We start from the raw sequence: 24,668 nt of genomic DNA, 5'->3' as shown, positions 1-24,668 counted from the left end.
GGGGAGGGGGTCAATTCTGGGAGAATTGTCCAAAAGAACTGGCCCTTAATCCCTTGGCACAAAAGATCTACTCACCTGATTAGATACCCGGACTAGACGTATCGACTTTTGCAGTGTGCACTGTGCAGCACGCGGACAGGTAAAGTGGATTCCATGCAAAACCATCCCATGCAGCACAGTTGGTCACGGGGTGACCAATAAAACTCATTATTTTTACTGTGTTGTGCCGAAGGGAGAGATAAAAGCTGGGGCTATTCAGGTCATCACTTTTACTGTGTTGTGCCGAAGGGAGAGATAAAAGCTGGGGCTATTCAGGTCATCACTTTTACTGTGTTGTGCCGAAGGGAGAGATAAAAAAATTAAAAGAGATCGATCGCAGTCTCAGATAGGCAGCTCCCTCCATCCCCTTTCTCCTCTTGCTCTCCCGACTCCCTCTCTCTCCAAAAATCGCCGCCGCCACCGCCACGTCCGTTCCTCCTGGGCACGACCATCTCCGACGCCGCCATCAATAGGCAAGGCTCCTCCTCGCCTCACTCTACCGGTTTGCTGCCCTAGCCGCTGTTGTACGCCCCCAGGCGCGCCCGCACATCTAACCCTAACCTCTCACAGGAAGGAGATGAGGTCGTGGGGGAGGAAGGAGAAGAGGGCATGGAATTCATGGGGGAGGAAGAAGAGGAGGCCATGGAGGTCGTGGGAGAGAGGGCAGGAGGCCACGGGGGAGGAAGAAGATGCCCCCTCGTTTCTGAAGTTGGTCTTCACCTCAAATGCGATGGCTGCTCCCAGTTGTGGTTGGACATTCCTGTTCATTGGTTGCTACTCATATGAGATTTTTTTCATTTTCCCTACAGATTGGTCCAATTTGAGCGGATTCTCTTCCTCTTGGTCGGTCCCCTGGATGTGCCTCCCTTGATCTCTGCCTGCACATCCTTTATAAGCACCCTCCTGCGTCTCCGTTCATGGATCGACAGGTCAACCCCTCTTCTCCTCCCCCTTTCCACTCATATTCTTTTCCATATATAGCTAGGTGTGCGGCTGTATGGCAATTTGTTTTTGGGATTCAGTATGTTCTGCTTGTCCTGGTTGTTGTGTGTATTGATGTGCAGGTTGGCCAATGAGGGCTTTCTTTTTTGGTAAAAGCCAAAAGTACTATTCTCTGTGCATTGGATTCTCGTAGCTCCCTTGTATCCATGTTGGCTTGTTTTTAGCGTGGGTGTTAAATTTATGCTTTTTGTTTTTTGTCTGGATCCAGGTAGGGCCTACGATTATTGTTCCTTTGTGCATCGAAATGTTGGTGGTCTCGTTCTTTTGTGCATGAAAGGGTGCCATGATCTGAATTTCCAACGTTTGAGTTGAAATTAGTGTTATTGTTACACATGAAAACATATGGTTGTTTGTCCAGCCACACATAAAAACAGAGGGTTGTTTGTCCAACAATTTTGTTTCTCTGTGATGGTTTTACCAGAAACAAATCATAGCCACTATTACATCATGTTATTGATCTTACTGTGTCGTTATATCTGTATACTCTGTCTACGGCCTTTTCGACATTCCCAGTTTTGTTTTTCTATGGTAAATATTTGACGCCTTTTCATGCCTTTTGGCTTTTAATCTGTGCTCATGGTCATGTCTACTGGTATATAGGGCACTAAAATCCATATGTATTGTTATCTATAGACTGTATCATAAATTTCTGTTTTACCTAGATTTTTCACATCCTGAAATTGGGTCATATGGTTCAATTGATATTTCAGAAGAGAATTTTCTTCTTTGCCAAAGATTAGCTATTGTCGGATAATTTGCATGTCATGGTGGACATCAGTTGTAAATTGTAAAGGAGAGCTACTAATCTTATTATAGGTGCGGTACATGTTACAACTCTTCAGTGCTTGTTGCACCCATATATCTTCAGAGCAGAGGATATGATACATCATGTAGTTTGCTCACTAATTAATTCATCACTTGAGGTTTATTTTTTACCGTTGGATATGTAGGTTTTGTGTAATGCTTTCCTTACACAACTATCAGGTATGCTTAATTGTGTTTTGCATCTTCCATGCAGCTCGTGCATTGCAGAGTTTTTTCATTAGCAAGAATTTTACTTCTCTAGACTGAAAAATTAGTTGACTTGACACTATGTTCATATCTGACCGTGAGATGCGTGATGTTTTATTGCATCCCTTAGTATACTTCCTAATTTCTTTGCTTCCTTTCATATTTTCCTGTAAATTAATTACAAGGTTTATATTTTATCAGGTGCATGGGCACTTGCCGCTGCAGCCAGAGTTGCCACCAAATCAGATTAGAAGTTTTTCAAACAGATTCCTATATTTTGAAGTGGTTATGCTCATCACATAGCTGGGCTAGATCATGTCTTACTATATAATGTACTTCATCGTGTCTCAAGCTTCTGTGCTTAATGGTGAGACATGCCACATGATCTTAAATATGATCAGTGAAAACTGGAATACATGCTAACATGCATGTTTATCTTGACTTTTCGGGGTTTGATATTCTTGATGTTGTATGAGGAAGGTTTGGTGCAATAAAAGATTGATGTAGCTTCCTCATTTTTAGGTACTGGAAATATATAAACAGGACAAAGAATACAAGTTAGTAATGGGCACTTCATATGTGATGCCATGTGAGGAAGCCTTGGTATGATACAATAAGAGATGGTAATTTGAGGGAGGTCAGAATCCAAATTTGTAGCTACCTACCCAGGTTACTAAATTCAGTATACTATAAAAAGTATGTGCTGCTGTAGTATTTATCTACAATTGAGTATGGTTGTCGGTCTGTTTTTCAGATTACTGCTATGCTTTGCTTTGCTGGTCTATTTATCCACACTATGCTTTGCTGGACTACCCATTTATGTTTCCCTTAGGTACATACAAAGTTCATCAATGATGTTTCATGTCGTTTTTGAATTAATACATTTTAATTCTATTCATTTTTTCTTTAAGTTCATCAACAGTTCTTCAAGTCCAGCTACAGATAGATTAATTTTGAGCATGCTATACTAATTTGTTGTGGTGTGGGTGGATATTGAAAAATTGAATGATCGATGCTATAACGCAACCCGTTTCGGAGTGCCAGACACTCATCATTGCGGTACCCATCATGTTTGCCCACCGCTTTGGCGGCTTTTTGCTTCTAGAAAATTGTATCTTACCAGGTACTCTCAAAGATCCTTTCCTATACACCTACGAAGGAAATTTTCCATCTCAAATAACATGGTTAGTGTCTAAACGCTTTGACAAATGACAATTCTTTTTTTTGCGGGAACAAAACTCTTGTAGCTACTTGACGTTATTACAGTCGTGCAAACTGCTTGAGGATTTACTGTCGATTTTGTGCTGCTAAAAAGGGGGCCAATGGGTTTAGATCATACTTCTCCAAACATTTGAACTTATCATAATAAATTTGTGATCCATCTCACTTTGAACCTACATGTATGCAATCAACTTCTCTCCTTATCAGTTACGATTTGTGACGACCCAGGTTAAGAAAAATCACCTATGAATGTAGTTACCTATGTATATACTGTTTAGATCCTATCGACATTCAAGTTGGCTGTCTATTCCAATGGCCCACCGCTTTTGCGGGCAACGCGCAGCAGGTCGTGCTTTCGTTCGTATTTTGAATTTCATGGATTTCTACTTCCTGTTTACTGTGGAACTCTAGATGTTATGTCAAGAAAATGTTTGCACTATATGCCATCTATATCGTCTGTTGTTCAGGTCCGAAATTCTTGTTGTATCGGAATTTGTAGTTTACTTGTTTCTAATTTAATACCATCAACAATAGGCCGATTTCTATTTCACATGAGAACATATCTTCCCTGCCTTTGCCCTATTAAAGTTACATAGCATCACATCACTCATAAAGCAATATGTTTTCCTAGGTATTCCAAACTTAGTCCGATCCCATGGGTGATGGCTGATTGATGGCCTCTGCTTGGTACTGCACGATAAGTTGGAACTACTGATGCTCCAATTGCAGCCAGGTATTAGCTACTCTTGCCTACATTTATTCAGTGCACTAATGTTTCTAAGGAAAATATGGACCTTTATTGGTTAACTATAATGTTCATTACAATCCAAAGAAAGAGACGCAAAACTATCGCTAGCATGAGCGGAAAGCTCATGCATGATGGTCCACTAATTAGCAAAATGATGCGCGATTTGTTTTATCCAGCATGAGATTTTTATATGATAATTCTAGAAACTGAGTTGAGTAGTTTGTCCTATTCATAGCGGGGCAGGGTTCAAATCTCAAGCATGTTTTTTTATTTGCAATGAAATCTGTTTGAGTGCACTTTTTATACATTCCAGCTTCAAATTACATCTGCTCTATAAGAATGCATTTTTTCGTACTTCAAATTCCAGCTTCACATTATACAGTTCTTTTGCATGATGCAAACATTGAGGGTATCATTGACACATACACCCATGCCAGTAAAAAATTATCAGACATGAGGGGATATTTGACATTACTATTCTTTGATTCGTGCCTCTCGGCCAAAGGGGGTGAGATGGGTTGTGCATAGGCTCGTGTTTTACAAATTTCTTTACATCAGTTCATTACATGGAGATCTAGAAATTTGGTTTGTGTGTAGACTTGCTGTTTTAAAATCTTTGATTCGTGACTCTCGGACAAATTTTGTTGGTGTTTTGTTATAAATTTTCGTTCCTCTGATTTGTCTCCCGTTTCCTGCAATTCGGTTCCTACAGTCAGTTGCATTCTTATTATGAAATTAATGTGTTGTAGTTTATCAATATCACCTGAATTAGACCATCTGATTCAAGATAGTAGCATACTAGAAGAAAAGTACTTTCTGGGGATCTAGAAATGTTTCACTGGATTATGACTTGACCAGAGATTCAGGGTACAAACACAAATTGAAGAGATTTTTCAAGAACTTGATTATGTATACCAACTTAAGGATGGTGATTATATGGCTATTTCTATACTGTCGCGCAGTTCAGCGTTCCTCTAGTCGCCCGCTTTATGCCATTGATGTTTTCCTTTTCTATCTCTAGAACAACTGTTTCAATTGGGTTTGTCAAGGTTTGACATGCTTGTGGTGGTTAATATCTAGAATTGTTTCATGAACTAATATTATTTTTATCCAAACTTTAAGCCTTTTCTTAATCCTCGTGTAAAAAGATGGCCATGTCGGCGGCGCTACGCGGCAACCATATCTGCAAGAACCGCACCCGTCGCAGGTAGGAACGCGCTACGGCACCTCGAGTCACACTAAACGGGGGTGCAACCCATCAGGTATAGCTTCAACTCTATTCTCATGGACACTTCTATCATAACATTCAGATACACTTTTCAGGCATTACAAGGTTATATCTGCTCTTTGTAGTTCGATCATTAGTTTCATTTAGTCTATGATTTATCTCATTGGCTTTTGGATTAGTCCAGATTATACTCCTCCTTTCCTAAATATAAGTCTTTTTAGATATTTTAATAAGGACTACACATGGATGTATATACACATATTGTCGAATGTAGATTCACTCATTTTGTTGCGTATGTAGTCCCCATTTGGAATCTCAGAAAAGACTAATATTTCGGAACGGAGGGAGTATTATTTTAGTTTGGTCGTTGATTAAGATTTTTGCTTCGGTATTAATTACATGAATGGCTAGCTCTCTGCATCGTGTGTCGTACTCTTGCAGTTTCAAAATCTTTGACTCATGGCTCCCGGCCAAAGGGGATCAGATGAGTTGTACATGTCTAATATTTCAGAAGAAGTCTTGCCATCAATTAAGTGCTTCTCTTTGTCTTGATAGTATTTTCAGGTAGAGTACACAGAGGGCGGAAGTACATTGACGGAAATGATGACACCCTTCCACTGAAGCTCGCAGCCGGCACCGTGAACTACGACAATCGCTTCATGCTTGAAACCGGCAAGAAGGCCACCATCACAACAGATTGATCATTGTTTCGTCACCACGCTAACATCCAGGAGGGCGACATCCGCGCCTTCTATTTCAAGCGCAAGGAAAGGCATAAGGTCATCACATCGTCTCTCCCTCACCGTCCATCGCATCGTCTCTAGGCATAAGGTCATCAGCAGGATATATATGAACCATCTATCATCTTTAGCTTATCTCAATGCTGTGCTCTATCATCCACCTTGTAAGACTCTGGCCTATCTTATAATATGCACCTACTACCTCTTATATGTATGATGATCGAACACTTTTCTTCTAAGCTTGTGTTAATTGTATTCATATTTTAACAATTGAGGTACTCTAAAACGCATATGCACGTTCGCAACTCCACCATCAAGGCAAGTACGCACAGGATCGCACAAGAGGCGCGCTAGGGCGCGCCCCAGCCTCTAGTTCTTCTTAATTCTCGGTGGGTACATGTGTGCTGCTTAAATCAAGTGAATAAGTGCATGTCCATGTAAATGTTTTTTTGAAACATCCAGCATTGCTGGTTTTCTATGTAAATGTAAATAATGTGTAAGAGCATTTACAGTAGGATTTGGCAAATCCGATCCACGGGCGCGTCGGGCACACTCGCGGACAGTCCTGCAGGTCCTTCATATGTTGCACTGCGCATCCATATACCTCAAATCCGGATTCTTAAATTCATGCAATCCATGCATGTCGATTGTACTGTTAGAATAAATCCGAGGCACTCTGTCGATCATCCGAGGATCAAGCAATCACACGAGCACGACACCGAGATTTGTTAACGAGGTTCACCGATATGGCTACATCCCCGGGACCTGACTATGGGCGCTCCTCCCCATGACACCGCTACAATACCGCACCCGGTCGCCCTGGACACCGGCACAAGCCGCCGGCTTCCCCTGCGTTCCGGTGCTATTATGTTGGCATAGGTTACATCGTGTGTCTACCCCGCTATATATGAGAGGCCTAGGATACAAGTGTCCTACTAGGACACGACTCCATATCCTATGTAAACACAATACAACTCCTAGTCCAACTGACCTATCTTGTACATAATATTCGACACAACTCTAACAAACTCCACCTTGGCGAATATTCTCCACCACCTTAAATTCGTCAATGCGTCAAACTTCCATGTACATTGGACTTGAGCTTATCCCATAAGTACCGCTGCTACTCCAAAGACTCCATATGACTCCACCTGCAACTTGTAGTCCCTTCTTTTCATGATCACAGTCAACACTCGAGCAAAAATTAAGTTCTTTATTACTCTAGTTTGTGCTCCCAACTTCCAGAGTATCAGTCCAAAGCCATCACACACTGATCACTGACCTGCGTGAAAATGAACAACTCACATATTGGGTGTCACACATAAGAGTTACCTGAACTCAACATCACCGCTCCTTTCTTGACCGCCTGTCTGAAACTTGTAGGAATTTCACCGTTGCTTATAGTCATCCCGAGTCAAATTCGCTTTTCCCAGCTGAATAGACTTCGACTCTCTGTCGACTTACGCCGTAGCCCCTCAATCCAGCTCCACCTTCAACATGACTCCATGGTAGAGGATCAGTCCACCCCGCGCCCCATCGACATCAACTCTGTGTGTACATCACCTTGATTCAACCCCGCGCCATAGTCTTGTCGAAGCCACACAAGCCCTCAGGGCCTGCGTCACGTGTTTCCACACCCAGAAGTCAGTCACCATCAGCATCACGCTCCTATGTCGTCATTGCCGATCCCACCGCCGTCTTCTGTACCAACCGACTTGCGTCGATCCATCAGACTATCCAGTCCGACCCAGCCGATCTCGTTCGACTGTACGACACGCTTGAGGCTTCCATTCCGTCTTCCACGAATTCCCATCCATCGCATGATACTTCCATATCAGCTGTCCTGACTTCCCGCAACGCCTTCAAGCATCCCTGTTATGCCAACAAATCTTTCACCCGTGTCTGCCATAACACAAGGTTTCCAGTTTCGTAAACTTCTCCACCTCAAACCTAGTATCCGATGACACCGTGGTTCTTCATATAGCTGACAATGTGAAAAGAAAATGTCCGAGCTTCCCACGCGATGCTCAAGTACAGAACTTGTGTACTACCAGTAACAAATCAACCAGTTGATTGTACGTGAATTTGCTCTTGCCTTGACCTCAACTCCCGATGCTAGCTTGCTTTGGCTAAAGCTTTCCAATGTACTGCTATATCACGTTGGATTTTTACTACTAGATGTGATCTGCCTCTCGTGTCATGGAGACTCAGTCTCCTTTTGTCTTCAAACAAATCTCGTGCGTCGTCAGCCCATCTCCAAGCACGAACACAGAAAAAAAAAACCGCGTGGGCCGCTTGCCAACGGTCTGAATCTCGTCCAGCCCGTGCGCCCCATCGGAGTCTCCTCTTGATCCAGCTGCGTTGACCAGCAGCCACACGTGCTATAGGCGCCTCATGCCAGGGCCGCTGCTCAGCGGGCCTCACGATCGTTGAACCAACGCGCACCCAACTAGGCCGCTTCCAGGCACCGCGCCGATCGATCCGCCGCAAACCGCCGCCGTCTGCTGCTATCCGATCTTGTCGAGAATTCGGCCTCGACTCGATTCGCTTGCGTCCGCTGATACACGATCGCCTTCATGATGAAAAAAATCAGCGCTTAGCCAGCTCGATCAACTCTATTGCCTCACGGACCTTTTCAACCTTGCTCATGATACCACTTGTTAAAATAAATCTGAGGCACTCCGTCAATCATTCAAAGACCAAGCAATCACACGAGCACGACATCGAGATTTGTTAACGAGGTTCATCGATATGGCTACATCCCCGGGGCCTGACTATGGACGCTCCTCCCCATGACACCGCTACAATACCACACCCGGTCGCCCTGGACACCGGCACAAGCCGCCGGCTTCCCCTACGTTCCGGTGCTATTATGTTAGCATAGGTTACATCGTGTGTCTACCCCGCTATATATGATAGGCCTAGGATACAAGTGTCCTACTAGGACACGACTCCATATCCTATGTAAACACAATACAACTCCTATTCCAACTGTAACCTACCTTGTACATAATATTCGACACAACTCTAACACATACGATACAAATTGTTCGATTTTAAAATTTTGAAACAAAGCAAAGCAAATCATAGTTCAACAGTCCGGATATGCCAAAATGAAATCGATGTCCAAGCGTGACGGATGGCCTCGGATCACTGGCTGGGCGCCTGCCCCGAGCGGAATGCATCGTGCTCCAGGCGGAATATGTTTTGCTCGTCCTGCTCCGTGCATCCGAGCTGGTTGTTTCGTCTGCATCCGGGTTGTCTCCTTCGCCTGCATCTGTGCTGCAACCGTCCTCACCGCCTCGTAGTCCCTACGGTCATTGATCTCCTTCATTTTGTCCGCAAGCCACTTCTTCGCATACAAAAATCCAAGAGGGTTTTCGTCCGCCAACATGATCCTCGCATCGTCCGCGTCCGGCGCGAGTTGCAACTTCTTCTTCTGAAGCTCTATGTCGCCAAATGTCTTGGCCTTCTCGAGTTTCCTTTTGATCACCGCTTCTTACTTCTCCAACTCGATCTTCTCCCTCACAATTCGAGCTTCTTCTCCGCCCTCCTTCGGTCCCACTCCATCCTTTCCTTTTGCGCACCCAACATGAGCTTGTAGTTCTCCTCCTTCTAGTTCTCCCTCGCCGAGAAAATGCCCGTCCATGTGGATGACATTTTTGTAGCCGCGGCGTTAGCGCGATGCAGTCGCTTCCCTCGCTCTCTGCTGGCGTCGCCGCAACTTCCGGGCGACGTTCTTTGCCTTGCAAGTCACAACTGACGAAGGGACACCGACGAACGAGGCGGACTGCGTCTCCATCGCAGTGGTCTGGGTCTGGTTAGACGACATCTCCGGCGGTGGATCGGGCCCTGTGGTGAGGATTGGGAGCAGGGGGTGGAGGACGGCAAGGGTCCAGGCACGGGAAAGGTTGTAGGACGGCGGGAGGAGGTATTTGCGGGTCGGTGTTGGAGATGACATAAGAGCAAGGGCCGACCCAATTCGTCCGTGCATATCCATTTGGGTTGAAACGGACAAAAGCGCCGGTCCAAAGCAAATACCCATTTCCATTTTGTGTTTGATTTATGTCCGTTTAGACCCATTTTAGTCCCAAATTTAGGTCACATTTGGATCGGAGGCGGACACACACCAGACGTTTTCTGTGTCCTCTTCGTCCAGCGTATGCGAGGCCTGGCCCACTGTCACAAACACATCTCTCTCTATCTCTCTCTCTCTCTCTCTCTCTCTCTCTCCCCCTGCCCACCCCACGATGCCACCATACACCCACGTCGGTGGCCGACCTCGCCTCGCCTCCCATGCATCGGGGCGTCGCCGCCCCCGCGCCGCGCTCGGCCTCGTCTCCGTCGTGCCCGGTTGGCGCTCCTGGCCGCGCTCGTCCTGCCGCGCCCGGTTTAGTCGAGCGCACGAGAACACGGCGGGGCACGTGCGGAGGCGAGCGGGGCGGCCACTACGGGGCAGGGCGAGCGATGGCGGGCTACGTGGCGGCTAGCTATGGGTCGAGCGCGGCGAGCTGCGGCGCGGGGATGGGGCGAGGCTCGCGGACGCGATGCGGGAGCTCGCCCACCAGGTGTTCAACCGAATGCCGACGCGGACATCTCCAAAATGCGTCCGGTTCCATTGGGTGCAATGGCTGACCCAAACGAAAAAATGGACACGGGCAGACTAGCAACCCGAGCGGAAAAAACGCGGACCAAATCGGTCGTTTGGGTCACCGCGTTGGAGTTGCCCTAAAGTAAACTCCAAGGCACGAACCCAAATGATCTGGCCGAGTCCGTTTGTGGGTAAACAGACAAAAAAGCAGCCCAACGCGTGTGAGCGAACAGACAAATGTCCGTTTTCGACCCAGTCCCGGCTCAAATTTGGGCCGCGTTTGCGTCAAAGTGGACGCCCGCGGACTGGCGGGACGCGCGCCCTTGTCCTTCCCTCGCCCGCCCGTCACGGACACAGACCCTCATTTTCTCTGCTCTACGAGACCTTCCCCTCACCCCACCCCACCCGCCAAATCACAACTATTGCTTGCCATAGCTGGAAGACGCCCCCTTTCCGGAGGAGTTCCTGCCAGCGTTTTCGGAGGGGTTGTCGCCGCATTCGGTTCCAGGGGAGCTACAGTCGTCGTTCACACACGTTGACTCCAACACATTCCGGCAGGCGCTGCAACGGCCGCCGAACGCCCGCCGTCGACGCCACCCTTCCCTACTGGCTACTTTGGTAGTACTAGGTGGTCTTCCCGGCCACGTCTCCACCATGACCGCAAGGTGTTGGACACTTTGCTCACAAGGTAGTAGGTGGTCTTACACCATGAACTTCTGCATGAAATTCATTGGACCAAGCGAGATATGATATTCACGTGGTGAGTACGTTGATGTAGACAGCGTTCCGACAAAAGATATATAATGGAACATTATTAGTTTTAATTTTCTTCTTTTCTATTCAAATAATGAATTGATTTAACTTAATTTCACTTTCATATCCAGGTCGATGACAGATGGTTGGCGACATATTACCTTTAGGACATTTAGACCAACAAACGTGTATCCATAAATCAGACAAATTGTGATCACGGTAAGTATCATGCTGAAACAAGTGCCTGGCACAGGGGAATTGTTGGACGTGCCACCGGCCGCTTATCATGGGTTTGGGAACACCCAAGTTGACTAAGTGCACATTTGCAGCCGATTCAGGTTGGATAGTGTACCTGGCACAGTTGCAGATGTCTGGCAATCATGTGACCGTGGAGTATGGTACAGTCACGTGCCATGTACAAGGCACAAGACATGTGGGTGCCATGTACAAGGCACAAGACATATGGGTGTCATGTACTCCCTCCGTTCCTAAATATTTGTCTTTTTAGATATTTCAAATGACTACTACATACGGATGTATGTAGACATATTTTAGAGTGTAGATTCACTCATTTTGCTTCGTATGTAGTCAGGGCCGGCCCTAGCATCTTAGAGGCCCTTGTGCGAACTTCTGAACTCCACCGGCCATGGACCCTCGCCTTGGCACGGCTCTGACTGCCACGACTATCACCAATAATGTGTGGCAGGTGCTGTAGTGGCTGCGACCCCGTCGGAAGAACCGACAACGAGATTCATCCAACGAGAAAATCATTGGTTGCCATGATGCCTAATTAGTGGAGTATTGCATGCTTTTTTTAGTTTGAATCGGAGTATTGCATGATGCATGGGGCCTAATTAAAGGAGTGTTGCATGTTTTTTAATTTTGTGAGAAGGAGTATTGCATGCTGCGACTCATACTTGCCAAACTAATGGGATTTTTGGTGCATGGAATGGATACACATCTCATACTGCATAGATCCGGCATAATTGAGATCGATAATCAAGGATATTAGCAGATTGGCTGATTTCATGGCCAAAATTTTCGCCGCAAGAGTTAATTCCTAGCTTGGTCGCGCAGCGGGAGTAGGTGACTGGCTGATGGTTGTCTCTTGGCTGGTCTTTTTACCTTCTCTATCTTTTCTTCTTCCTAATATGCTTATATATCTACTAGAGACATGCAAACGGATGGGCCCCTGCTTGGGCTGGGCCCTAGGCGGCCGCACTCCTCGCCATGCCCCAGGGCCGGCCTTGTATGTAGTCACTTGTTGAAATGCCTAGAAAGACAAATATTTAGAAACGGAGGGAGTACAAGGCATAGGATGCAGACGCGCTGAGGGGTTTCAACTCTGAAATGGTACGTGCGAGGCACATGAATTGCTTGCATGTGCCAGGGACATGATGTGTAATAGGACAACCGGGAGGAAGCGGTGGCGATGGTGTGATCTATCAATGGTGAACCCACAACATGCTTTGTGATCCTGTATCACGAATTGCTGCCGTTGAAGTTTAGTGTTTATTTTCCAATCATGTTATTGCGCAAGTAAAATCCGAGATGAACTACTCATATTTAGAGCAGACTTTTCAAGGCGGGACAGATGACCATTACTCCATTAGTAAAACCGTGCCTACCAAACTTAGATATAGTCACTGGAGCTGCATATGTCTAAACATCTGCCAGCCAGGACCATGAATCCTGGTCCTCCTATCTCCATGATCGAACATCACTGTAGTTAGCCTTTTTTTTACATTGGTTGCGCCAAGGTGTTTGTTGGGTAACAGCTGTAGTATAGAAATCAACGATTTTGTTTATCCGTCCTGAAGAGTTCTACATTTAACCGGTGCTCTGAATGTGCAGAAGGTTGTCGTTGGAACTGAAATGTGGCAGGATGGTCCTTCGAGATCTCCACATACGGCAGGCGGGTTTTTGCAAAGTGGGCAATCCATGGCCTACATGTTAAGAAACGAAAAATAAGCAATTATATTGAAAAATAGCTGTTAAAAACATGTCCATATTTCTGCCATGAATAATAACAAATGTTTATACTACGCCAATAGTTTCCATAAACGTATATGGGTGATATTGAACGCCCGATCACATCAGTTTTAGGTATGCCTGCATGTTCCAGGTCATCGAATATCACAACAAGTATATGGTGTGAGAAATTTTAAAAAAAATCTCAGGTGTCTGAAACTTATGTTTGGATGTAGCCGCACATATCATCTGGAACAAACATTCATTATGGATTTTTTTTTGAAAGTACGATGAATTTTATAGTAAATTCGAAAACTATGCGTCCTAATACATAAAAATCAAAACTATGATCCCGTCGGCCTCCTGTTGGCCGAAAAGGATTTTTTCGGTGCACCGTTGGCCGAAGTGAGCTCTTCAGCCTCCTGCTAGCCAAAGAGTGGCCAGTTGGGCCAAAGATAGCAGCTTCGGCTTACTGCTGGCGGAAGAGTGGTCTTCGGCCCTGTGTAGACCGAAGAGTGTGGTCTTCGGCTTCGTGAAGGCCGAAGAGTGCCGGAGCCGTACGCCTCGCTGCAGCTGCATGTACGCTGGTTGGCAGGCTTGCTGCCATATGCATGCAGCAGCCTCTGCTCGTGGATATGGACTCATCTCATATGCATGCTGCTGCACGTACATGTTGTTCCATCCATTAATCTCACATGGCATTATCTAATCACGCGCAGCTGGCCGTTGGTGCTACTGTATTATCTAATCACCTGCAGCATGTAGTACGCGGCTATAAGAGCAACTCCAACCGGCCAACCTAAATCGTTCACGCGTATCTGTTTCGATTGAAGTGCGTACCCAAACCCAAACCGCGACCGACTAAGCCAACCACGATCTCTAAATTGTTAACGTTTTCGGTTTATAAGGGTATGTAGACACCACTCTTTTCTTGTAGATGTGCATCTCCTAGATTGATCTTAATAATCGGGCCAGCACGAGCTGCTCACGGCAGAGCAGCGGCGGATGGCCCGACTCTCCCAATTGGGAGGTCTGGTCCTGCCAGTGTTGGGTGCATGCGTCGATTCAAACGTCCTGCGAGCGTTGAGTGCATGCGTCGACCCAAACGAAAAATCGGACACATGCACTCGCTCGGCCGATCCAAACGGCCACTTTTTATCCGTTTGGATCGGCAGGTAGGAGTTGCTCTAACACACACTACTAGTACCGACCATGCACTTGCACAATAATCCTGCACTGCTACTAGTATACGTAGATAGTATATCCACATGCAAAGCACTATTACTAGTCTACATAGATAGTACATGCACACGCGGTACCGTCTCCATCACCAGATGAACAGGCACGTGGTGGACGTACAAACTTTGCATGCCATGTGAGATCGATGGATGGGTGGATGGAACGACGGGTCAATTCCAACGAGTCTGTAACTGCAGCGAGGCGAGCGTCTGGGACATGCATTAGTACATGCGATTAGATAATCAGTAGCACCAAGCCACCAACGGCCAGCTTCGCGTGATTAGATAATGCCATATAAGATCGATGGATGGAACGACAAGGTACGTGCAGCTGCATGCATGTGAGATTGAGTCCATATCCACGAGTAAAGGCTGCTGCATGCATATGGCAGCAAGCCAGCCAGTGTACGTGCAGCTGCAGCCAGGCAAAGGGCCTGGATGGCTCCGGCACTCTTCGGCCTTCACGAAGCCGAAGATCACTTTTCGGTCAACAGTAAGCCGAAGTTACTATTTTCAGCCCAGCTGACCACTTTTCGGCCGACTGGAGGCTAAAAAGCTCACTTCGGCCAACAGCAGGCCGAAAAACCCTTTTCAGCCCGCGAGAGGCCGATGGGGTCATAGTTTTGATTTTTAAACATTAGGGTGTATAGTTTTTGAATTTGCTATAAAATTCGTCATAGTTTTAAAAAAAATCTTCATTATGCACAAATGAATGTTTCTTGAAAACATCATGATTTTGGAGTGATGCAAATACAATAAGATATGTCCAGATTACGCTTAATCTGGGAATACAAATACCACGGCGAGCCACACCTTTTTGTATCTAGGTTTTTGAGTGGGTATAAATAAATCATATTATGGCCGGAGTATTAAAATATAAAAGCATCTGGATGTGCTCTAGTTATTGCACATCTAAGTGAGTGAGTTAAGCATAGAAAGAAAGAGAAAAAAGAAAAAAAAATATCTACACGAATCTCAACATAAGATCAATGACATAGGACTTAAATGTGCAATACTTATAGCACATCTAGATGTGCTTTAGCAAAACTGAATATAAAAATGTAGTAACTGTCGGGCACCATGGATGAGATGGGTATGGCATGTTCTGCCGAACTGCGACATTCAGCAATAATACGCCTGGAACCGGGGGGAAAAGATATATTCATGCATAAGTTTATGAAATGAATCAGGCCAAATAAGCGTCGAATCGTAAATCCAGCGCTCTACACCAACGCCCCTCACACCATTTTTTCCTTCCTCGCTCGTGCTAATAAATGGAAACTACCGGATTTAGAACGGGAAGATGATGACTGGATTTAGTTTCGGGAGGCAAAGAAATGAATCTTTCTTTCTCTGAGGAAACTATCGAATCTAGCGGAGGCATAAAGGGGACGGCGCATACCTGGGATCCGGGCGAAACGAGACCCTCGCGTTCCAGCCGCCAGTCCTGAATCAGGCTCCTCCCGCCTCCCGTCAATGGATGAAGAGGAGTTCTTTGGGGGATATGGATGGGCGGACGCTCGCGTTCTTGGGGAATAGGAGCGGGCAGACGCTCGGGCGCCCGGGGATAGATCCGCCGCCGCCCCCCCTCCATCGATCTGCCGGCTTGCTAAGAATGGATGGCCAGTCGCGGTCCCTATTTCACCTTTCTTTCGTCCAACCTTCCATATATACGTCCCACTCTTTTCTTATCCTTTTTTATTTTTTCCACCCATATTTGATTTTTCTCTCATCCATTCAATTGTCTCATATTTATTAACTTATCAAAATAAATACATATTTTGTTGGCAAGTCATTAAATCTCTACTACTTAAAAAGAACGTAAGATTCCCATTTCATCTCTCTTTCGTCTAACTTTTCATATATACGTCCCACTCTTTCCTTATCCTCTTTGATTTTTTCCTTCCATATCTGATTTTTCTCCCATCCATTCAATTGTCTCATGTTTATTATCTTACCAAAATAAACGCATATTTTGTTGGCAAGTCATTAAATTCTTACCAAATAAGTGCTTAACAATAAAATGACAAAGAAATCATGACGATTGCATACAAAGATTTGGTAAGATTTTAGCGTATCAATATCCCTATACTTAAAAAGATCGTAAGGTTCTCATTTCACCTCTTTTCGTCCAACCTTCCATATATACGTCCCACTCTTTCCTTATTCTTTTTGATTTTTTCCTCCCATATTTGATTTTTCTCCCATCCATTCAATTATCTCATGTTTATTAACTTACCAAAATAAATACATGTTTTGTTGGCAAGTCATTAAATTCTTACCAAATAAGTGCTTAGCAATAAAATGGCTGATAAATCATGGCGATTGCATACAAATATTTGATAAGATATTAGCGTATCAATATATTAATATACGTGGATTCTCAAAACCAATAATACAATAATAGATATGCAGTCAGGGGCTAATCTACTAAAATGTTTATACTCCTGTTGCAACGCACGGGCAATTGTCTATAGAAGACAAAAATGTGCAGAGCCTACCCGTGATGCTGTTACCCTACGACGAGGGTAATACGTAGGCTAAACCAGTATTCCTGTCGGACATCTCTAGGTAAACCGCGACTATTCGACCGCCAGGATAACGCGGCCCCGGCGCAGGTGCTCGAAAAATCCGCGTCCCTTTCTAGTCTGAGTGCACGGCCGAAAAAGGAAGATCACAGGATGCTCCTAGGAAGTTGTGCGCCCCATCCTTCTCCCTCCAGCAGTGCCGTTTTCGATCCGATCGATCTCTCCAGGTCCTCATATGGCCCACAAAATCACAAACCGATTTTATTAGGGTTAAATCACACACGTAGATCGCCTCAGGCTTCCACACTCCACGGCTCCTCCTCCTCCTGCCCGGCCTGCATGGAAGATTTAGTAGTATTCTCTAGCCTGCATGAAAGATTTAGTAGTACTAGTAAGCTTGCACGTGCAATGCACGTCTCGATTAATGCTCTTTTCAGACATACATCTACTTCTATCAAATACCCCTTGCCAGCATGTCTCGTATCGTATATTGGCAGTTCTCGATGGTACTGTAAGAAGATGACAAGAAGAAAAAACAGCCATGGTAACGTTCATCATATGACATGGTACCACACTTTTCAAGTTAGTAAGCTTGCACGTGAAAAATCACGTATATAGATAAAATGATCCAATCATAGAAGTTAGAAATATTACAAACATATTTATACTTGAAGTTTTAGAAAAGCTATAATCAAAAAAAACTTTTTAATGTACAAAGGCATTGAATTTAACTTCCCGGCTTTATTCTCATTGTTCTTGCGCTGCCGTTGATTGTTCTTTCGACCTATATATATACTCCCTCCGTTCCTAAATATACACATGGAGAGTGAATCTACAGTCTAAACTACGTCTATATACATCTGTATGTACTCCATATTGAAATTTCTAAAAAGACTTATATTTAAAAACGGAGGAAGTATATGCCAGCGGGATAAAATGTACGTTATACTCTCAACTTCCTACAATCCAATCATGTAAATGGTTATGGAAAAGTAGATGCACAATGAAAAAAAAGGTTTTTGCATGGTTACTGTTTTTTGACAGGCTCAACACCAAGGACATGCTAGTGAGAAGGCACCGGAGGTCCCCAAGTGATGATAATCTCTGTGTTATATGTAACGCATACCTCCATGAAGATACGACCCATCTGTTTTTCCAATGTAATTAATTTTAGCTACAGGGTTTGGAATTACCTTCAGATTGACAGGACCCATGGCTCTGATGTCCAGCAATGCATATATCAAGCAAGGTCAAGGTTTGGGCATCCTTTGTTCTTCGAGTTTATGCTCATGGCAGCTTGGAACATTTGGATATTAAGGAATGGAAGAACTGTCAGGGGAGAGCGTGCTTCTTTTGCTACCTGGAAATGTAAATTTGTACATGATATTCATCTTCTAGCGCATAGGCCTAGAGATAGCATCAAACAACAGGTCTTAGCTTGGGTCAACACCCTCATGTAAATATAGGTAGGTATAATGTAGATTCCTTCTAACTTCTGGACTTGAGACTGGCTGGTCTGCTCGTACAGTGGTTAACTCTTTTATTTCATTAATAAAGGGTTGTGGTCCTTGCTCCATAGTAAATATTCAAAAAAATGTACATTATCACAACCTTAATATCATCACAATTAATATGAGTACAAACGGAATATAAGCTTAAGTACTGCTAAAAAAATCAGGCAAGGATGAAAATTATGATAGTAAAAACAGTTCTTCTGAAATACTCCCTCCGTCCACGAATAAGTGTACATCTAGCTTTTGTTTTAAGTCAAAGTTTTAAAACTTTGACCAATTTTATAGGAAAAAGTAGCAGTATTTATGGCACTAAATTAGGATCACTAGATTCATTTTGAAATGTAGTTTCATAATATACCAATTTGATGTCATATATGTTACTACTCTTTTCTATAAAGTTGGTCAAAATTTTAAAACTTTGACTTAGCACAAAAGGTAGAAGTACACTTATTCGCGGACGGAGGGAGTACCAATGAAGCAAATCACAAGGGCACCAGTGGTGGACTACCCATGAGCGCCTTGCCTGCGAAGGACCTCCTTGATCACCATGCCAAACTGGCAGCCGTTCCCGGTGACTGTGGTTCAGGATTCATGGACGACCACGGCGGTCATCCTCGATATCGACGGTTCAGGCCTATTGAAGAAGAAGCATCTGACCGTGCTACCTGGGCGTGGTTAACACTACCTAGAACTTTAGACTTCTTTTGTTGTCGGGCGACACGAAGTTTCGCGAGGAATTTTGCTTTCTTCTTATACAATGGTTGGCTACTTTTCTTTTCAAGTTTGTGAGTATGGCTACTTTCTGCATTCCCATTGGCAGATGAGTTCGTTAGGTCCTCAATTGAGGAACAATCCCTTGACACAAATGGATGTGCATCTGGATAATTCTTGTTGATCTGTGTTTTAAAGCACAACTGTCAAATAAGTTTTAACATATGAGAAGAAAAAATTCGAAGGAGCCTCAACCCTGACCAGGCATGGGAACCATGATTTTATAAATATATGACACTAAAGAATTGCAATTTCCATATATCTCTATCATATATGGACTACTAAAAAATAATAGAAAGCTCATAATTTCGAAACAGTTAATTGAAAGTATAATAGTACTATAACAGAAGCAATGCAAGAATCAAAAATTGCAAATGGTTAAATACAAAGGATAATAAGACAAAAAAGGTTAATTGAATGTATAAAACACATAATTCTATTTTCTATTCTATTGTTTCCAAGTGTGAAAGACAAGCTACAGAAAGAATCACGTTGCAGCTATCGTGATTTTATCAAGAGTCTAAAACCGTGTGGAAGTATAAATGGGTATTGAACAGACATATTTAAACTGGCCAACATTGCAAAAGAAAGGTGAATACTTGCATATTTTTTAAACTGATAATAGAAGTCAGGAAGCATCCGTAAATTACCAACGGTCGGAAGGGGAGGAGACGACTGATGTTGCGACAGCCGCTAGCTCAAGTTCGTCCAAGTGAAGGCAATCTGGAGTCTCAAGAGACTAAACATTCAGCATTGGAGAAACTGCAACCAGAGAATATCGCAGGCACTCGCACATGCCAACTTTGAGATCATTTTGAATTCAGTTATAGACAAATCACCATGGCACAACACGGCGTAACAATTATACTAACAAGGCTGTGTCGAACAAAACATGAAGGACATATAGAAGATTACATTTAGATCTTTCACTGAAGAATAGAAACAGAACAAAAAATGCAACAATCAGATCAGAACCACGTAAACCTACAGACCTCAAAATTGCATCACAAGTTGTATGCTCGTTTTTCTGGCCTGTAGGTTTTCCTGCTTCTCCCCGGACGGACCAGACTCGCTTTTCTGGCCGACGATGTAGAACAGCGCGCAGGACAGGACCACACTCAGCGCCAGAGAAGCACCAAGAACAGTGAGGACGGACGCTGTAGATCCTCCCACTCCCGTCGGGATCACCTGGCGCCGCCGCTGATGACGACGGCGCGCTACACGAGGCTCAGAGGCGGCTGATCGCGGTGCGTAGTCTACATGCACGGGCGGCATGGCGGCTCGCGTCCCGACTTGGATTGAACAGACAAAGCGTTAATTTTTTTCATGATTCTGAAAACTGTCAACGCCGTGCGGCAGAAGCGTTAGTTTATTTCATAAATTACTCTGGCCTTATCAGATGAAGTAAGAAACGTAACCAAGAATGGGATGCATCGTATTGCTGATCTTACCGGGATACGCCGACGACAACACAAATAATTGGACATCAGAAATCACATGTGAGGGTCTGATGCTTACATTGATTTGTTTCTACGTGCAGCGCGTCAGAAGAACTCCTCGACGATCACATCTCTTTTGTCAGCGCGATGGAGAAGCCCCTGCTCGGTTCCGTCGGTGGCATCGCTTGCTGAAGTGACCGGAGCAGAGGGGTGGTGTAGAGTGCAGGCACAGGCCCGGGATTGCCATGTTCGAGCAAGTCCTCTCCTACTCCGGTCACAGGGTGTAGGGTGTTGAGTCATGGACGCTAGCAGGGACATGGGGCCGCCGTTCTTGGAGCAAAGCAAGGCAGCGATGCAGGGGATGGAGCCGAAGATTTGGCCGCGTGATGGTGCCGGTTTCCAGAGGCGGGCCAGGCGGCGGCCATGAGCATGAAGACCATGTGGGAGGTTTGGGCGGGGCAAAGACCACGCAAGCGGGAGAGAAGGGTGGTGGTGCGGGAAGGGGCTGGTGGGGGCGAAACTACCTGATGGTTTGCGAGGGTAATAGGAGATCGTGGGCGGGCGTGACGATGGAGAGGGGATCCAGAGGCCTTTTTTCTGTAGGAGCTAAACAAACATGGTTATAACCAATGGCAGTGGTGGGTAATTACAGTGTTAAACATGTTTGATGCCACAAGCCGATTTGGACCATTAGATCAGCATGGTTGATGGTTGAGATGATTTGGTTCTCCGCCCTTTCGTGCTTTTATAGGGTAGTAGATTCTGTAGCCTGGATGGAGTCTGATGCTTAACCTGAACAATCTGGACGTTGGTGAAGACAGCGGCGAAGCGCTCGGCGACCTCCCGGCCAAGGGGCGCGCCACCGACGGCGATGACGAGGAGAAAGGAGAGGTCGCGGCGGCGTGCCTCCTCGGACTTTATCATGGCCGCCAGGACGGGCCGCGCCGCGGGCAGCAGCGTGATGCGGTACCGCTCCATCACACGCAGCGCGGCACCGAAGTCGAAGCGCTCCATGAGCACGGCCGTGTCCCCCATGGACATGGAGCGCAAAACCATCATGAACCCGAAGACGTGGAACAGGGGGAGTGGGAGCAGCGTGAAGGCCGGCGGAGGAGCCGCCTTTGCGCCTGCGCAGGACAGACTCTCGTACGCATCGGACCCGAGGACGATGCACCTGACGTGCCCGGGCAGCTTGGCGGCGACCTCGGGGGCCGCGAACGCGACGACGGGCCTAAAGAGGGCAACCTGGTGCGCGTACTCCTTGGGGGTTGAGGCCGGGTTGGCGGGGGACACGACCTGTGTTTTGAATTTTGCCCGAAAAAATTGGATTTCGGCCGAATTTCGGCCATCTCGGCCTGGGGCGAAATCTATCTTTCGGGCTAAACTGGTCAAATTTGACAAATCTTGGTTAAATTTTAGTCAAATTTTGGTGAAAATTTGGTCAAAATTTTTAAAAATGGCCAAAATTCGGCCATCTCGGCTGGGGCGAGAAAATCTCAAACCGAAAATCAAAACACAGGACACGACGCCGCCGATGGACATGAGCCCCAGTGGAGCACGGGGACCTCGAGGCCCGAGGGCGCGATGACCAAGGCAACGTCCCGAGGCGGAGGGCGAGGGAGGACCAGAGGCCGCCTACAAGGGAGCGGGCGGAGGCGATGACGGACGTGTAGGAGACGACAATGCCTGTGGCGTCGTCGACGAGCGCGGGGCGGTCGGGGAGGCGAGGAGCAAGAAGGCGTAGGCCGCGGCCGCGGCCGTGAGCTGGAGCGAACGCTGTGGAAGGTCCGAGTGGCCGCAGAGAATCCGTTGGGCGGGTCCATCCCCGCGGGCGCCGCCGCCAGTTCGGCCATTGGGAGTTTTACTTTGTTGTGGTGTTTTTGACGAAGAAAGGCGTAGAACAGGAGGAGGAGTGATGTGGCTTATCCCAGTCCTCCCCGTTGCAACTGGCAGATTGCAATGGAGGCAGCGGCGACAGCAGAGGGCGGCGGAGGGAGGTGGCGGCGGGGACGGACTAGGTTGGGGCGGTCCGACCAGGTGGGAAGGGTCGCACGGTCCGACCAGATGGGGAGGGGGCAGCTGTTTTATGTGCGTAATTTGCAAAAGACCCCCTGTTTTCCTGCGTATTCAAGCGGCTGGAGATGAGGTAGCAGTCAGCGCCCACGTGGCACGAGTTGACGTTGCCAAATCAGCGAATACATAGACCAAACAGTATAATGGACCGTATGTGAACCCCTAGGACAAGTTTAGGGATGGTATTTCGGGTATTTTGTACTACAGGGACTAAAGTGGTCATCGACGCAAGTTAAAGGACCTATAGTGAATTTTTCTCTTTAGAAAAAGAGCAACTCTAACAACTCCCTTAAAAATCTTTCTGTAAAACTAGTTTTTGGACTTTCCTTGAAAGTTAGGGGAAGTTTTCCAAAAGCAACTTTTGTCAGTTCCCCTCAACTTCCTCCTAATCATTTTTATTTTATTTTTAAGGGTTTTTATCATTTATGTCATTAATTGTGTCTCATTACTCAGTTTTGCCATCAGAATTTACAACTACTCAAAAATGCCATCGTTCAATGAGATGCTTGCTCAAAAATGCCATTAGATACCTCAAAATTTCCATCGTTCCATTAGATGTTTTCTCAAAAATGCCATTAGACAACATTATTGTCAGGTCAAACCCATTGAAAATGTTATATGACCATAATACTCCTAGACCCACATGTTAGCTTTCTCAATCTTACAATAATAAGTGTGAACCTCACTTGTTAGGAGTAAGCAAGCAAATAATTCTAGAGGAAAATATGTATGTTGTTAGGATCAAGTGGGATACACACTTTTACGTAATGAGATAGAGGGAGAGATGACATGTTGGTCCATGTATATTTTGGTCATTATAATATGGTAAACAAGGTTTGAGCTGACAGTAATGGTGTCTAGTGACATTTTTAAGCAAGCGCCTAATAGAGTTGCATTTACCCCAGCGTGAGAAAGAATTAACAAAATACCTGAAGACACATTGCAAGATCATGCTGGAACTCGGTTTTAGTGTCAACTTGCATTTTGTTCTCAAAAAGCAGTTTTATTAACTCTGAATAAAGAATGCACAAACCCTCTGACTTATAATAGTCTGAGCATCAGAAACAGATTGAAAAACAGTAAAACTGAGCCACCTAGGCCCCTCCACAGCGATTTGGCTCTCTAAACCGTCCGATTAGTTCATTCAACGTTGTCGATTGTCCCGTCGTTTCACTGTGCATGCCCGACAGCCTTTTACCACTCCACCTCAAGCGTCCCGGACGGCCCAACACTAAATGGGCTGCTGCTCCAATGAACGACTTGGAGGCCCTCTAATGCACTGACGTTGTGTAGCCTGCGATCGTGAATAGACGGTTGGTGTCAGCGCAGAGGCAAGGGAGGGAGCACGCGAGGGCCGCATGCCTCTCCAGGTGATGGCGGCGGCGACGGCCTCCTCACACCACCGCACACCTTCCCTAAAACATATACCCGACCGCCGTACACGTTCCCTGAGCAGCAGCAGACCACCGCATCCTCTACTTCCTCTTGTCCTCCCATCCTCCATCACTGTTCGAACAACATCGACCCCCCGACGGCAGGAAGAAGATGCCCCTCATGGTTTCCCGGTAGCTTCCTTTGATGCTAAGGTGCTCGCTGAAGGGGAAGAAAAAGAAGCGATGAAGAATAGATGGTGTGCAGACGCCGCTGAAACCCTCTGAATTAGCCCCTCCCACCACTTCCATCTGAGGCTCGGATCCAATTCTTGCAATCAACTCCAAAGGGATCTCTCTGGCGACGGCGATGTATTTCCGGTGAGCGACATCCAGTTTCTCCAGTGTGCTCACTTCAGGAAACAAACACA

At 45.8% G+C, this 24,668-nt stretch overlaps 2 long non-coding RNA genes and 1 pseudogene across 10 annotated transcripts; 1 reads left to right on the top strand and 2 right to left on the bottom strand.

Moving 5' to 3' along the window:
* Positions 1-613: 613 nt before the first annotated feature.
* LOC123063703 (uncharacterized) lies at positions 614-6,235 on the top strand. Of its 9 annotated transcripts, none has more exons than XR_006430526.1 (7): positions 614-747; positions 849-968; positions 2,254-2,419; positions 2,575-2,884; positions 3,905-4,006; positions 5,170-5,283; positions 5,805-6,235. It is a non-coding gene; the product is annotated as an uncharacterized lncRNA (long non-coding RNA). The 9 variants fall into 9 exon arrangements; XR_006430528.1 differs by having other exon boundaries at positions 614-968; positions 2,575-2,689; positions 2,807-2,884; XR_006430525.1 differs by having other exon boundaries at positions 614-968; positions 2,575-2,721; positions 2,807-2,884.
* Positions 6,236-12,942: 6,707 nt separating this feature from the next.
* Positions 12,943-16,233, bottom strand: LOC123059683 (uncharacterized). Its single transcript, XR_006427527.1, has 2 exons — positions 15,945-16,233; positions 12,943-13,279 (listed from the first exon to the last, which is right to left on the bottom strand). It is a non-coding gene; the product is annotated as an uncharacterized lncRNA (long non-coding RNA).
* Positions 16,234-17,363: 1,130 nt separating this feature from the next.
* LOC123057363 (4-coumarate--CoA ligase-like 5) lies at positions 17,364-22,647 on the bottom strand (annotated as a pseudogene).
* Between the last annotated feature and the right edge of the window lie 2,021 nt (positions 22,648-24,668).

Source organism: Triticum aestivum, chromosome 3A, assembly GCF_018294505.1.
Source record: "Triticum aestivum cultivar Chinese Spring chromosome 3A, IWGSC CS RefSeq v2.1, whole genome shotgun sequence".
Taxonomy (NCBI): Eukaryota; Viridiplantae; Streptophyta; class Magnoliopsida; order Poales; family Poaceae; genus Triticum; species Triticum aestivum.
The sequence above is the reverse complement of the archived record's forward strand: the minus strand, read 5'-3'. Positions and strand labels throughout refer to the sequence as shown.